Source organism: Musca autumnalis, unplaced genomic scaffold, assembly GCF_047663935.1.
Source record: "Musca autumnalis isolate F117 unplaced genomic scaffold, ASM4766393v1 scaffold_1, whole genome shotgun sequence".
NCBI classification, from domain to species: domain Eukaryota; kingdom Metazoa; phylum Arthropoda; class Insecta; order Diptera; family Muscidae; genus Musca; species Musca autumnalis.
In genome coordinates, this window is record NW_027411644.1 from 100716680 (window position 1) to 100733766 (window position 17087).

General features: G+C 35.5%; 1 protein-coding gene across 2 annotated transcripts in view; it reads left to right on the forward strand.

Annotated features, from left to right (window-relative positions):
* Positions 1 to 2490: 2490 nt before the first annotated feature.
* Positions 2491 to 17087, forward strand: part of LOC141403604 (uncharacterized) — a 59730-nt gene continuing 45133 nt past the window's right edge. Inside the window, exon 1 of one of the 2 annotated variants that reach the window (XM_073986294.1) lies at positions 2491 to 3658. The gene's annotated coding sequence lies outside the window, so the exon portion shown is untranslated. The remainder of the gene's footprint in view (positions 3659 to 17087) is intronic. The other variant, XM_073986285.1, reaches the window with a different exon arrangement.

Here is a 17087-nt window from a genome sequence, read left to right on the forward strand (position 1 = left end):
AAAAAAGGTTTATCGGGACAAGAAATTCATAATGATATGGTGAATGTGTAAGGTGAAAGTGCTCCTTCATATGCATCAGTAAAAAATTGGGTTGCTGAATTTAAACGTGGTCGTACAAGCATTGAAGATGAACCACGTAGTGGACGTCCAAAATCAGCAAAAACAACAGAAATTGTAGCCAAAGTGCATGATATGGTATTAAATGATCGACGAATAAAAGTGCGTGAAATTGCTAATATCATGGGCATCTCAAATGATCGAGTCCATTTAATTTTGCGTGAAGAACTACAGATGAACATGTAAGAAAAGCGTTAAGTTCGGTCGTGCCGAACTTTTTATACCCTCCACCACAAATTTCAGCCGTTTTGGTGGATTAATGTGGCCACAACCTTCAAAATACCGAAATTCGGAAGGTACCGTTCCATGGGGGCTATATGATGGCGTGCACCTATACCTACAAATTTCTGGGGGAAATTTTTATACGCCTAAAGAAGACTAAATACCAAATTTCAGCCATATCGGTGTGATAATGAGGCTAAAACGTTCAAAATAGCGAAAATCGGGATATATTGTATTATGGGGGCTATATCAGCACGTGGACCTATATAAACATTTTATGGTAGAAATGTTTCTTAGCCTCTGGAAACACAAAATACAAAGTTACAACCGATTCTTTGGTCAAATGGGTCTAATACATTCAAAATATATTAAAATGACGCGTACTTTATATGGGGCCTTATATGGGGGCTATACCAAAACGTGGACCTATATAACCCAACTTTGGTAGGAATATTTTGTGGCCTCTGGAGACACAAAATACAAAGTTACAACCGATTCTGTGGTCAAATGGGTCTAATACATTCAAAATATATTAAAATGACGCGTACTTTATATGGGGCCTTATATGGGGGCTATACCAAAACGTGGACCTATATAACCCAACTTTGGTAGGAATATTTTGTGGCCCCTGGAGACACAAAATACCAAATTACAACCAATTTTACCACCAAAATGGGCCAAATATCTTAAAAATTCCTTAAAACGACGACGCGTCACGCGTCATTTTGTATGGGGGCTATACGAAAGCGTGGACCTACATAGCCCGCTTTCAATACCAAAAGTCCTACGTAAATATAACATATTTTCCCAAAATTTCATCAACCTACGTCAATCCGTTCGGACGCTAGAGTGATTTCCACAGACGGACAGACGGACAGACGGACAGACGGACAGACGGACGGACATGGCTATATCGATGTAGAATTGCACGCTGATCAAGAATATATATACTTTGTGGGGTCTACAATGATTATTTCGAGTAGTTACAAACGTAGTGACAAACTTAATATACCCCCATCCTATGGTGGAGGGTATAAAAAGCTTTCTGCAAGATGGGTGCCGCATTTGTTAACAGTCGATCAAAAACGCAGAGAATGAACATTTCTCAAGCTTTTTTGGATCGTTTTAAGCGAAATAAAATGGATTTTAAGCGTCGTTTCATAACTTTTGATGACACATGGATCCACCACTATACTCCAGAGACAAAAGAACAATCCAAACAATGGACTGAAGCTGGAGGAAGTGCCCCAAAGAAGGCAAAAATAATTCAATCGGCTGGTAATGTTATGGCAACAGTTTTTTGGGACTTTAAAGATATTTTATTGATTGACTATCTGCAAAAGGGTAAAACATTAAATTCAGAGTACTATTGCAACCTTTTGGATCAATTAAATGTACAAATTCGAGAAAAACGTCCTGGCTTACAACACAAAAAAATCATTTTTCATGAAGACAACGCACCAGCGCACAAGAGTGTTTTAACAATGGCTAAAATCAGTACGAGTTGCTTGACCACCCACCTTATTCTCCTGATTTAGCTCCCAGGGACTTTTACTTGTTCCCAAATCTAAAAAATTCCTTGCTGGCAAGCGTTTTACCTCAAATGAAGATGCAATTACAGTTGTAAACCACTATTTTGAAGACCTTGAGGAAAACTATTTTAATCAAGGGATAGAATTGCTAGAAAAGCGTTGGGCTAAGTGTATTGAAGTTTCAGGAGATTATATTGAAAAATAAAAATATTTTTGAAAAACTAACTATTCTCTTTCATTGATATGCTAAGAAGTTTCCGAACCGCCCTCGTAGGATAATAACATTTACATTTTCTATTAATAAAACTTTTCGAACGACCTACGCACAATTTCCTCCAGAAGATGACACTGCTGCTGTCAGCATGCACTAAACTCTTTTGCACGCATTTCTTTTTGTTTTTATGTTGTTGGTTGCTCTCGCATGTACACCCACAAATAACACCCCCAAAATTTCCCCCAAACAATTGACATCAACATACAAACACTTTCTCTCATTTCTTTCTCTCCTTACAGAGAAAATTTCTAGTCAATTGAAATGCGAGCAGAAGAAAGAAAAAATATGCAGGCATTTTTCTCATAGCTGGAGACTAGCTAGCAGTGAAAGCCAAGCGAGGAAATTAGTTTGAATTGAAAAGACGAAATATGAGCACCATCAACGACGTTTGATGAACAAGAAAAAAGTAACACTTGTCTGTTTGTCTATTCGGGGCGCGTTTGTTATTGTCAATGGCAAATATTGAAAACAAAATATTCAAAACATATTGTTTTTGTTTATTCAACAAAGTTTACAACAAATCCGCTTGACCGGGAATATCAACAACAAAGAGCGGTTGCCTATTTGGGATTTGTGGACAAAATATTGTCTGCTACCACTCAAACTACTGGACACACAAATGAGCCGAGCAAAATGTCTTTGGCCTGTCTGTCTGTCTGATGTCTCACTTGATTATTAGTTGAGTTAGCTGCCGTTTGCTGCTGTTTTTGCCTGGGTGCTCTTCTTCCACTCCAAGTACTGCTCTTCTTGTAAACGCTGCCTGAGTGTTGCGGAGCGGAGTTAACTAGCCTCCTGTCAGTAGGCTTTAGAATTTCAAATAGAATTGCAAACCCGCAACAACGAAACACAACTCAAAACCATTAAGTCCCCAATAGAGAAAGAAGTGTTAAAAGAATTATAAATTATTAAAATAAAAAACGTTTTGACATTTTTAAAAATTTGTGAAAATTTATAAAAATACCAACAAGATAAAGATAAATAAGTGATGGAATATGTCTGAAAAAATCCAGCCCAAATAAGAAGTCACCAGCAGCAAACAAAAGCCAAATGAAAAGGTAAAGAATGCCTAGAGAAGTTTTGCAGGAAAATTCTCCTACTTCATTTCTCCTAGATGCCGAAGTAGACGAAGAATAAAAATTTTCCATTTCATGTGTATGTGTTCATCTCAGTTCGTGAGTGTCTGTGTGTGTGTAAAGTTTGTGAAGTGAAAAGTGAAAAGCCCAAACGAAACAAATGAAAAAAGCAATCCCCAAACGGGGTACACGCCTTTTAAGGTGCATACACAACGACGAAATCGTCCCGAAAAAGTGTTAGAACGTTTGCTGAATTTCAACGGTGCGTACTTCGCCAGCTACTTCTCCGCGCTCGTATATGGAAATGTGGCAAATAAATAAATAATAATCGAAACTTATTGCCAATAATAAAAGTTACAAAAGTGGTTAATAAATTTTAATTCAATTTGTCAAATACACAAAGTGTGCGTCTATGTGCAAATGATTCACTTCGCATAACGGTTAGTAGTGATGGCATTATTTTAAAGCAAAAAATATTGTATATAGAAAAAATGTATGTAGAATAAAATGTTGGCATTATACCATAAATGAAGAAAAAAGAAATCATGTTAAACAGTTGTCTATCACAAATAAATAATATGGCAAACAAATTTAAATAAATATTGAATGCAAAGAATATTTCAATTTAAAGTGAATACTCCAAATAAGAAACACACAATTAAACACACATTTTTCGTTCATGCGAATTATAGTCCATCAAACTAACATTCAAAAGCCATATGTATGTATGTAAACAAAAATAAGTTTTCATTAAATAACTTTTAAAATTCTAGTCACGTTACACTTACAAGCTGCTACTACCCTATTCGTTGAATTCCGCATTTGTTATTACATTTTATTAATTTATATTAAAGGCAAGAAACACAAATGATTCATAGAAATCCCAATCAGATATTACAAGATTCCCATAAACCAAAACCACATACCAGTACCCATTACAATGGTGGTTTTGTTTATTCTGTCGTAAAACGAAATGCGGAACACACCTCTCAAATTAAAGATGTTAAGTAAATATTATAAAAACTTCGTGCGTGTGATATTTTTGTTGTTGTTTTTGTATTCATAAATATGTCTACATTAAGATGTGTTTATAAACAAACATAACTACCTGTCTGCCACCTTCTTTCTAGTACAGGTATGGATACTAAACGACACAAAAAAAACAAAAAACAACAACAAATAGTATAGGGAGAAAATATATGATTGTTGAAAACATAAGATCTAAATAAAATTATCTCCCAAATCTCTAAGATGCCTAAGCGCTTTGTAAATAGAAAATTTAAATATTTTGTCAACAATAATTTGGATACAATAAATTAATTTGGAATACACAATATTTGCATGTCTAATCCCTTCAATTCTATTTGGGCCAAAAGAATGTTAGAACTAGTAAGGAAAAATTCTGGGCTGTAAATTATACACATAACAAAAGACGCTAACGTGGTTGAGCCCAATATCAACCAACAATTCAGAAGAGCAAAGCATAACTCATTCTTAACTTAATGATAACTTACTTTATCATAGACGCAGAGAAGGAATATAATCGGAGCAAACATACATATATATTTTGAAAGAACAATAGGGCATTATATGTTTATTAATAATTTATATTGTTGCTGCAATCATACACGGAGGAAAAAATATATCCCAAACATATTTTGCAGCAAACATGTATACATATGTATGTTTGCAAAAATCCCGAACAGAGACGTAGTCAGAAATGCATCTCGAGACCATTTCGGGGGGATGGACAAAATTTGAACGTTTACAAGTAAAATATACAAAAAATGTGTAAACAAAAATTACCATTTCGGCCCGACCACCCTGGCCACGTCGCACTATGTCGCGAGTTCATATTAACTGTGGCCAAAAATAGAAGGAGTTGTTGTAGGTGCATCAATTTTGATACACGTACTTATTATTGACTTACAATCTCCAGGACAAAAAATTGGGATGGTCGGTCCACGTTTTGATATAGCCCCCATAGAACCGTACCTCCCTATTTTCAGTATTTTGAAAGTTTTAGTCATAATGACCAACCGAAATTACTGAAATTAGTCTTCAGCAGAAGTATGAAACATTCCAACTGAGAATTTTTGGTGTAGGGCCACGTTTTGATATTTTGACCATTGATGATTTTGACCATTTTTGGCCACGGTCTTGACACTGTGCGTCGGTGGCCCCATACATAACATATGTTTGGGTCCTGCAAACAAATATGTGTTTGGGTGCAAACAAAAATTGATTTGGGTCCAAAGAAATATTTATACCCTACACCACTATGTGGAAAGGGTATTATAAGTTTGTTTTGGTAAAAATTCATGTAACACCGCGAAATATTCGTCGGAGACCCCCAATGAGGTATACCAATCTTCATATCTCGGCGAGATAAAACGATTTTGAGATGTGTGTCCGTCCGTCCGTGTGTCCGTCTGTCCATTATAAATTGTAATCAAACTCCAGGCTGCAATTATGGACCGATCGTCACGAAATTTGGTATGGAGGTCGGTTTCACATCAGAATAGATCGCTATTTTAATTGGTGATGATCGTGAAATATTTAGCCGGTGAAATGGACCAAAAACATAATTTGTATCCGATTTTGTAGCTGCTCTGTAGGTCGCAATAATAGTCCGATCGCCTCGAACTTTTAAATAAGGTAAGAGTATATGACAAAGAAGAAGATTGCAATTTGAGATGGCGATCAGATAATATTAAGAGGGTTAAATGGACCACAACTTTTGTGTGAAAATTGTGAAAATGTTTAATAAACAGCTTTTATCTTTGTTCCTGAAGGACACATTCCCCACTCGTGAGTTATAATTGGAAGACGATCTCTTGACCTTTCAATTGATGTCAATTACGTTGATGTACGTGATCAGATAACAGAGTTACTGCCTAATATATCCAGTTTTTTGTTCGTAGTGTAATCATGAACCCGCTAGAAGTCGCAATTATAGCTCAATAGTCACGAAATTTTGCACGAGGTAAGAGTTTAGGTTGAAGAAAATACCTAAAATTTTGCATGATGATCTGATATAATTTAGCGGTTGACATAGACCATTACTTTTGTATAAAAAATATACAAATTTTATTTTTGGTCCATATTTTCATTCCTGGAGGGCATATACCGGCAAAGTAGCCTACATATGGAAAAATAACTACTGATCTTTCCCCTGATGCAAATTGCAATAATGCGTCTGCTAGATAACGCACCTATTGCCTGATATATAATGTGTTTTGTGTATAGAACCACAATTTCCTCCAATGCTGCAAATTGTCTCTATCATGACAGAGAAATTTTCAGTTCAGTTGTCAAATTGGATTTTTATACAAATATTGCAACATGGGGTCGCCTCGCCACCTATTTTATACCACAGGATTTAGGGTAAAGGGGACACAAACAAAATACGACCAAAGATGTGTCTCATCGAAATATTGGTATATTTGGACGAAATTAGTTTCAGACAATTTGGAGTCTATTTAGCGCTGTCCGTTCATCTGTCTCTCTTAATGTCTAGCTGGCTGGTGCGCACGATAACTCTCGAACGGATCTACCGATTAGGACCACATTTTATACAACGTAATATTTTGCCCAAACTTTGTTTAAGTTCGAATGTAGGCTATGTCGGTCCACACAGAAAAGTGAACGATAACTGGCGAAGTGAACAATCGATTTGCTCCAAACTTTCTATATATTATTATTCCTTCCAGATATAGATCGGATAAGACTATATCGGTCCTTAGGGTACCTCCCACACAAAATTCGAAAAGGGAAATTTAAGAGCGCCGCAAATCTGATTGGTCAAAACTTTACATATCGTATTATTTCATCCAGTCATGTGTCAGGTCGGAGCATGGACTATATCGGTCCGTCCTTCGAGTACCTCCCACACAAAATTTGGGAAAAATGCAGTTTGAGGACCCGTATCGGATCTATTTGATTATTATTATTATTTTTTTTTTTTTTTTTGAAGAAGGTTCTTTTTACGGTCCCTATTCTGGTCCCTTTCCCGGGGTAAGTCATGCTTCCTGAGATAATAATCCAGAAGTTCCAAAAACCCCTGCCGGCTCCAACTAAAATTACAAATCTGAAAAAATAATTCTCAAATATTTCTCAAACTCAGAATTTAGCTTACTAAAATAGATTTGATATAGCCCCATATTACGATACCTACAGATTCCACATATTTTGAAGCAAACTCGTGTTACAAAATAAATATATTTTTAGAGGCTGAAGGTATATCGCCGTTAGCGCAGCTGACTTATACCGTCTTCTTTGCTGTATAATTGAATATGAATAATTTTGGGATTTATAAATTTGTTTGCATGCAAAATTTTTGAATTTCTATTCATTGTTAGTTATTTCTACCGGTATAAAATATATTTTAGATATCACAATATATGCCCAAAAAGAACTATTTTCGAAGCATATGTGTGGTACTAGTGCACAATTTTGGACGACAGATCTTCAATAAACTCGCAATTTTCCCAATTATCAAATATACAAAATTGCGTGGTATATATATGTATTTATTTTAGGTGTATTCCAAAAAGGAACCTGACAATTTGAAGATGTAGCAGGAGTATTTTAAATTTTCCAATTTTCGAATATTTTTTATAAAATAATAAAAAATAAAAATAATTTATATATGTTTCCACAAACACCCAGTAAAGACAATGGATTCATATTAAGTTATTGATATGTGACCTAGTTTTTATCGCAGAGTCCGAACTGCGTGTCCTAAGTTGCCACTTGTAGAGACGTTTTTCATGGCCGAAATACTCAGGAAATATCGCCAACAAAAGGGGTATTTTGCCACCGTAGACAATTTGATGGGAATCGAACCCGGACATTCAGCGTGCAAGGCGGTTGCACATAGCTAATTCCTACAGGTTGTGGTGTAGGGTATCACATGGTCGGCCCGTCCGACTATATCCTTTGCTTACTTGTTTTTTAGATGAAATATAAATACAAACCCAAAATACGCAAAAACATACATTTATAAAGCGATTCAAGAGCAGGTCCTAAACTGAACTTTTCCGAAATTTTGTGTGGAGGTACCCGAAGGAGTGGACCGATTGAGTCCATATTGGTACCTACTCTAAGACTGGTAGAAATTTCACGATGTGGAAAGTATGTACCAAACTGGTTACTTTCACGAGTTATCGTGTGCACAAATTTTCCGAACATTTTCGAACTTTTGTGGGGGAGTTACCAGAAAGAGTGGACCGATATAACCCATCTTCGTAGAGCACTTCGACCTTCTAACTCGCTTCCTTCAATGTCCTTTTCGTCCTTTATTTTAAGAGCCGCTATAAAGGTACCACAAGATGACGTTTTTCAGCTTCGAAATGTTCTGCAAAAATGTCGGCCAGAAAATTTTAGGTACGGCTCTCCTTGACAACAGATCGATTATGTCGAGTTTTCGTGGTCGTTTTGTGCATTTTCCCTGTTTTTTGTTCAGAAAAATACTATATTTTGTTTTTTGTATATTCGTTACAGAACATACAAAAACACAAAACACAGTTTTTTTCTGAGCAAATAGTGGTAAATGCACAAAACGACCACGAAAACGTGACAACATCGATTTGTTGTCAATGAGAGCCGTACCTAAAATTTTCTGGCCGACATTTTTGCAGAACATTTCGAAGCTGAAAAACGCCATCTTGTGGTACTTTTGTAGCGGCTCTTAAAATAAAGGACGAAAAGGACATTGAAGGAAGCGAGTTAGAAGGTCGAAGTGCTCTACGAAAATAATCCTCATTCGATTTGACTGTCATATAAAAAATAAGCTAAAGCAACAGTGGACAAAGATATAACGCTAATTCCTGATGGCTTACAGGGTCTCTAGCAAAAACTTCATCACGCCATATGGCGAAAGATCGACTCACGGCGAATCTGTCCTTCGGGGTTCTGTATATACTCACCAAGGGCTTTCATCTCCAATAGGAATTTTCCACCCCCAGACTTTGAGCTCCATTTTGTTGCACAGTGATATAAGTCCTCGTATATTTAGAATTGAAAATAAAATATATCGAAGTTTTTAATCATCATTTACAACCTCAGAGAACTGCAGTTGTTTTTGCTATCACAAGATTTTCAGTATTTCGAAGATCTTAGATTAGATTTTGCGATTCCTCTTAATCCAATCCCTATACAACTCAATTCGCGAGTAGGACGAATTAAGTTATACACGGGTTTAATGTGTTGGAGGGTATAGTTCGACCCGAACATAACCCATTTTTCGACTTCTATGAATAAAATACCTCGAAAAAGAAGAATAACTTGAATCCGCTAGTGCAACTTGGACTTCTATATCTAGATATTGTGTCGATAACCTAGGACTAAATTATTATGTTATGTCATAAAAACGCCATATTTGCTACTTACTAGAAGTGATAGAGTCTGTGCAAGACAATTAAAATTTTCAGAAATTTAAAATCGGACGACACAGATAACGACTCATAGACTCCGAATCCTTCTCGCAGTACTGTATGAGACTACAAAACTCATGTTTTTGCGATTCCTCTTAATCCAATCCCTATACAACTCTATTCGCGAGTAGGACGAATTAAGTTATACACGGGTTTAATGTGTTGGAGGGTATAGTTCGACCCGAACATAACCCCTTTCTCGACTTCTATGAATTAAATACCTCGAAAAAGAAGAATAACTTGAATCCGCGAGTGCAACTTGGACTTCTATATCTAGATATTGTGTCGATAACCTAGGACTAAAATATAATTTTATATCATAAAAACGCCATATTTGCTTCCTTACTAGAAGTGATAGAGTCTGTGCAAGACAATTAAAAATTTCAGAAATTTAAAATCGGACGACACAGACAATGACTCATAGACTCCGAATCCTTCTCGCAGTACTGTATTAGACTACAAAACTCATGTTTGGGCTATGCCAAAGCATGGTCGAAACCAATCTTAGAAATTAATCGGCAAACTCTTAGCTAAATCGTGACAAAACCCTTTAAGTCGAAAAATTCCATGATTGTTGTTCTGGCTGTATTCTCTACTTTCGGTATACTGTTACAGAAGAAGCATTAATTTTTTAATTGTACGAGTGGACGTTTTTGGACTCGATGATATTAAACACTTTGCTGGACTGAGTTCTTGCAACTTATTGGAACTAGAATTTAAATATTTTTTAAATTAAATGTATTGCTTCAAATGTAAAATAGTTTTGACAAATAACAATCGATCCTTAAAGAACCCCAAATAATTATTCGCTAATAATAAGCAAATTAATCAAGAAGGACCACTTGTGTCCAAAAGAGTTTTATATTTGTCATAACTTGTAATCGGTTGGAAACGAATTAAAAAACTCGTGAATTTTGATTTATGAAAATTTTGCTGAAAGATGTGTATGTGCCCTCAGCCTGTGTGAATTTGCGACAATACAAAATATTTTTCCCCAAAAATTATTTATTCAGAGAGTTGGACGGAAAAAATACTAATAAAAATATCGGAACTTTTGGGATATTTATCTTAACGATTGTGGACGTTACGAATAACTGCATACGTTTTGCTAATAAATTTAATTTAGATCAAAGCGCTGAAGTGTTAAACTTTCGCGGAGAAGGTAGACATAGTCAATTTTGGAAATGGATCTTATCCTTTCAATAGTTACACCGCCACAAGCCATTTTAATTGGTCACCGCAGTATTTTGAGCTTTGTCAGGAAGACTACAAGTGTAAACAAAAAGAAATGTCCAAAGGATCCTCGAACAGTCCTTAAACTGCACTTACGTTGAACTTTTGTGAGGGATATAACTGAAGATGTTGTCCAAACATTCTCTTGGAACTTGATGTACATTTGGAAGTAATTTTACGATATTTGAAGGAGTGGGCCGATATAACCCATATTAGGTTCGATCTATGTCTATGTCAAGTTTAGATAGAATCGATTACTCTCTTTGAGAAATATAGTATGCACAATTTTTGCGAACATTTTTGAACTTTTATGGCGGGGGTACCGATATGACTTAAACTTAAAATATTACGTTATCCAAAACATTGATCAAATCAGTTGATCCGTTCGACAGTTATCATGCGCTCCATCCTGCCAGACAAACAGAGATACAGACAGACGGATTGTGCTAAAGGCCCTAAATGTTGAGGATACAATTATACTGTGCAACACTAAAACGACCATTTTTTCGCAATATTTGTTTTCAGTCTTTAGCAATATTGTAGCCCGACCTCAGGCAGCATAACTTATATGTAGACAGCGGAATCCTATGCAAATGCACATATGGTTAGGATGGTCGTAGAGAAAATCTGATTAAACAGAAACTCGTTTTATCACAAAATAAAACGAATTAGGCCCAGAAATTTTTGCATATTTTGCATATTTGCATATCGTACATATTTTGACATATTTCTACATATCTGCAAAAAATGAGCATATGCAAAACCATATGCAAAATATATACAAGGCTCTGTGGTCTAAAAATCCCACCGAAATGGTTGAAATGTAGTATTAAGTCTTCGTTAGGGGTATGAAACTTTGCACCTGAAATTTCTCGGTATAGGTTCACGTCTTCATACAGCCTCCATAGAACGGTACCTCCGGATTTCTGGTATTTTGAAGGTTGTGGCCTCAATATCCCTCCGAAGTGGCTGAAATTTGGTATTAAGTCTTCCTTGGGGGTACAAAACATTCCACCTGAAATTTCTCGATGTGGGTCCACGTCTTCATATAGCCCCCATAGAACGGAACTCCGGATTTGTGATATTTTGAAGGTTGTGGCCTCAATATCCATCCAAAATTACTGAAATTTGGTATTAAGTCTTCGTTGGGGGTATAAAACTTTCCACCTGAAATTTCTCGGTATAGGTTCACGTCTTCATACAGCCCCCATAGAACGGTACCTCCGGATTTCTGGTATTTTGAAGGTTGTGGCCTCAATATCCCTCCGAAATGGCTGAAACTTGGTATTAAGTCTTCCTTGGGGGTACAAAACATTCCACCTGAAATTTCTCGATATGGGTCCACGTCTTCATATAGCCCCCGTAGAACGGTACCTCTGGATTTCTGGTATTTTGAAGGTTGTGGCCTCAATATATATGGTATTAAGTCTTCCTTGGGTGTATAAAACTTTCCACCGGGCCCCCTGGCTCGTTAGCATAAATGCTGAGGGTATAAAAACGTTTTATACCCAAACATCAATCGTGGGCTCGAATAAAAGTGTGACAAAAAAAAAACTTCTATGAGAAGCTTTTCTGAGGCAAACTCATATAAAGTGTGAAAGTGTTGACAGAAAAAACTCCTCGCCCAATGCTATTTGCTTAAAAAACTCGACGCTAAAATATTGGCAGGAGAAATTTTCGGAATAGTAACTTTGAAATACAGTTGAACCTCGAATATCCGTTAATCGATTATCCGGGAACCTCCATTATCCGGGATAGAAAAGAAGTGTTGGTATTTTTCCATTTCCTGTATTTTTCGTTATAAATGTCATTATCCGGGAGAAAAAACACAGTTTCCAATTAATTTGATTAAGTAAACAAAAGGCAAACAAAAGAAAACTGGAAATTCTCCCGCATTACACAATTTGTAATACCATAAATTACAAAAACCACGGGACAAAATCAATTAAGATGAATCTGATGATGATGATATTATGTATCCTTTTAAAATTTAGTGGATTACCTTAACAAATATAATCAAAATTACAGAGTTTATTATTATTGCACATAATTATGTTATGTTTTACTTAAAAATATGTTCAAAAACTGCATAAAAACATTACCTCCATTTTCCGGGAAAATCAATTATCCGTAGTGCCTCCGGTCCCGACCATCACGGATAATCGAGGTCAGACTGTACGTCCTTTAATATACACATGTAAAAAATTAAAAAGGCTGTAAAAAGAAGTAAACAAGCGATTAAATAAATAATGAAGTTTTTGAAACCTCGAATAACAAATTATAACTAATTCGGTCAGAAATCTTTAACATGTAAAATCGTGCCGTACCGTTACATGGGGGAAATATAGTTTTGGTTGATAAATTCTTGGATACAAACTTTAAAATACCTGAAATCGAATGGTATTTGAGGGCTATTTTCTAATTACAGACAATAAAGATCAAAAATGTAGATAGACCATTAAGGAAAGAATCATCATCATCGAACGGACATGCATAAATCAACTCAGAAAGTCATTTTATGTTTATCCCCACAAGGAACTATAGACCTTTCTCGTTTTATTTTTCATGTTACACACAAATGCACAAAGACATAATACCACAAGTCAGTTTTGTTGGCGTCGTCTCAGGGGGCGGTTCACGCCCCCATAGAACGGTACCTCCCGATTTTCGGTATTTTAAAGGTTGTGACCACAATAATCCATCGAAATGGCTGACCAGGACATGCGTGCTCAGATTGACCACTGTACATTGTCAGTTCTAGGAACCGTTGACACCATCTCGTTGTCAAATGGACAACGGCGCACAGTGTTGCCGCTTCTATACAAAAGTGGACAAAAATAGAAGGAGTTGACCTAGGTTGATGAATTTTTGCACAAGTACTTGTAAGGGCATGGGAATGAAAAATTGCAACTTTGGTCCATATCGGTTCAGATTTGGATATAGCCCCATATATATTTTTCTCCGATTTTGCTATAACTCGGTAAATTTTGATCGAATAGCCTTCAAATTTAATATGTAATATTTTCTTAGGCCCCTGAGTAGCTCTACCGATTTTCTCAAAAATCGGTTCAGATTTGGATACAGCCCCCATATATATCTTTCCCCGATTTTGCTATAGCTCGGTCAATTTTGATCGAATAGCCTTCAAATTTAATATGTAATATTTTCTTAGGCCCCTGAGTAGCTCTACCGATTTTCAAAAAAATCGGTTCAGATTTGTATATAGCTCCCATATATATCTTTCCCCGATTTTGTTATAAATCGCTCAATTTTTGATGAATAGCCTTCAAATTTAACATGGGATGTTTCATCACCTTTGATTTGATTTCGCAAAAATTGGTACAGACTTGGATATAGCCCCCATATATAGCCTTCAGATTTAACATGGTATGTTTTCTTAAGCCCTTTTTAAGTTTCACCGATTTTGATAAAAATCGGGTTAGATTTGGGTTAGGAAAATATGAAGTAATTATACGTAATTGAGTGACATCGGGCGAAATTATATATGGAAGCCATATCCAAAGGTTGCAGGGACGGGCAGAATGTTTTTACACATTTCGCTTCTGAAGAGATGTCCAATTAACGAAAATCAAGAGCCAAGGTGGCAATAGGTGGCAATCAAAAGATATACTCTACGAAATATTAAGAATTTATACTTTTTTATCAAATTTAAATTTTTAGTTCTTGATAACGGTTCTTTGCCCATGTGCAGTTGATGTCAACTTTTTGTACTAAATTTTTTTTTTTTTTTGTTTATAGCCCAATCATCAAATCCCCATCCAAAACTTTTAATATTATCAACAAACTTTTCAGAAAATGTTATTTTAAATGTTGTCTAATTTTCATATGATTATCACTTTAGATTACACTGTGACACAAAATGGAACTCAAAGTCTGGGGGGTGGCAAATTTCTATTGTAGATGAAAGCCATTGATTAGTATACTAAGAACCCAAAAGGAAATTTTCGTCATAGGTAAAGTTTCTGAGATATCGCGCGATTAAATTTTTGATTTTTTCCCTATAATACTTGGGAAAATAGCTCCATATCTCTGTTTGGCGTTGTTGTAGCATTGTTTTGAGGTGACATGTCTTCAGTCAAATTGATTGGCGAATCTTTTTGTAGAACATTTCATTCTTCTAACTCGATGCCTTTCATGTCCTTTTCGTCCTTTATTTATTGAACCGTAGTGAAACTACCACAAGATGAGATTTTTCAGCATCCAAATATTCAACAAAAATGTTTCTCAGAAAATTTTAGGTACGGTTCTCTTTGACAACTAATCGATTTTGTTCCGTTTTCATTGTCATTTTTGACATTTATTCGGACTTGGTTCAGAATTAAACTATCAGCCCAATCATGAATGAAAATTCCGTGCGGAATTTCTCTCTTTTCCCTTCTTTGCTATCACAAACAAAAAATCCGCACGGAAAAAAATTCCGATGGAGAAAAAGTAGGTATCATGAACGCTCTCAAATATGTGTTTTCCTCCAAAAAAATCTCCCTTGCAAAACTGAAGGGAGTTTACAAAAAATCTTAGTATTTCCCACAAACTTTGTACAAAACATGCAAAATAAACACTTTTGTTGGGATTTTTGCTAAAATCTTTTATTTATGGTTGGAAATTTATTAAAAATTAAACAAATTTTATTTACAAAATAACATCACTTTGCAAACTCAGTCACTCTCCACTTTTTGAACCGATCAACCATGGGATGAGAGAATTTTGGACATACAAAATTGTTGCACAACAATTATTGAAAAAACACTGGATAAAAGCATATTTTCAATTATTTTTATTTCCGAATTCGTATTTTTTCAATTTTTGCCACTATTTAATTAAAAACACTCGTTTCTAACACATTCATGATAGTGGCAGTTCCATAGCATAATGGAGTCAATTGCACTGTCTTCTTAGAAATTTCCAATCACATCTGATGTTTTTCATAATTAGTAACATCTTCTGAATGTCTTTGATGTAATAAAGTATAATTTATTTGATTAAATTTGTTGATTTTGTCTAAAAACACAAACACTTAAAATTTTCGCTTTGTTTTCACAACAATTAGGGCACACAATGTATGAAAAAGAACCTTCAGTGCTGCCAAATTCAATGATTATTTTTCTCACATTATTCATGATAGGAGGAATGTTCTCTCGAGAAAAATCTATTCCGCGAGAGTTGTATTCCGCAAGAATATTCATGATTGGGCTGTATGTTTTGTTTTTCTGTATATTCGTTATTGGTTATGCATAGGTATGTAGACATTACCAATGGGTATTGCTTATGTAGACATCTGTTAATAACAAATTTTCTTGGAGGATAGATCCGGTTATCTCAGTTTTCGAACCTGATATTCCGACATTAAAACCGATTTTGGAACCGGTTTTAAGTAACCGATTAAACTTATATGTATACCATTAAACAGCTTATAGAGTTGCCAATCAAATTAAATTAATTCGCTTATGAAAACTTTGCTAGTTGCAATTCTAGAACAAAAAAACCGAATTCTTAAACCGTTTTTAAGGAAAAATATCAGTACGCGCAAATATGGAGATCAAAGGCTGGGGGTGCAAAATTCTTTTTAGCTTTGAATTTCGATGAAGATAATATGTATATGTATACTCCCCAATAAGATCATAACCCTAATGTGCAAATGTACATATGTATGAGTGCTTTCAAAGAAGAGCCCCTTACTTCTTTAATAGAATACAATTTCGCGCCCAACTGGCTACATTAGAAAAAATCACAAAAAAAAATTAACAATCGCCAAACTAAGCATTTTGTTCATATTACCACACCAGCACAACAACAAAGAGAACAGCACTTATCACCACCACCAACAAATAAAATCTCAATTTGCCAAAAAAAAGGTACGGAAAGGATTGACTTCAATTCTGGTTCAATTTTCTTCTTTTGGCAATAATAAAATTTTATTCTTTCCATACAAATTTCTCTATTAACCCAAACGACAAACAAACAACAACTCGACAAAAGAACAGGCAAGATAATGGCAAACCGACTAACGAGCGACCCAACAACATCAGAGAGAATCGACGAAAGAAAGGCATGGCACAGCACACAAACACATCTATGGACAGAGCAAAAAAACGGCAAACAGAAAATTTACAACCATTTCCTCGGTCAATATCCTTTGACCCAAATTTTGTCAATTTTGCTCTGTTTTTGTATACTGCTG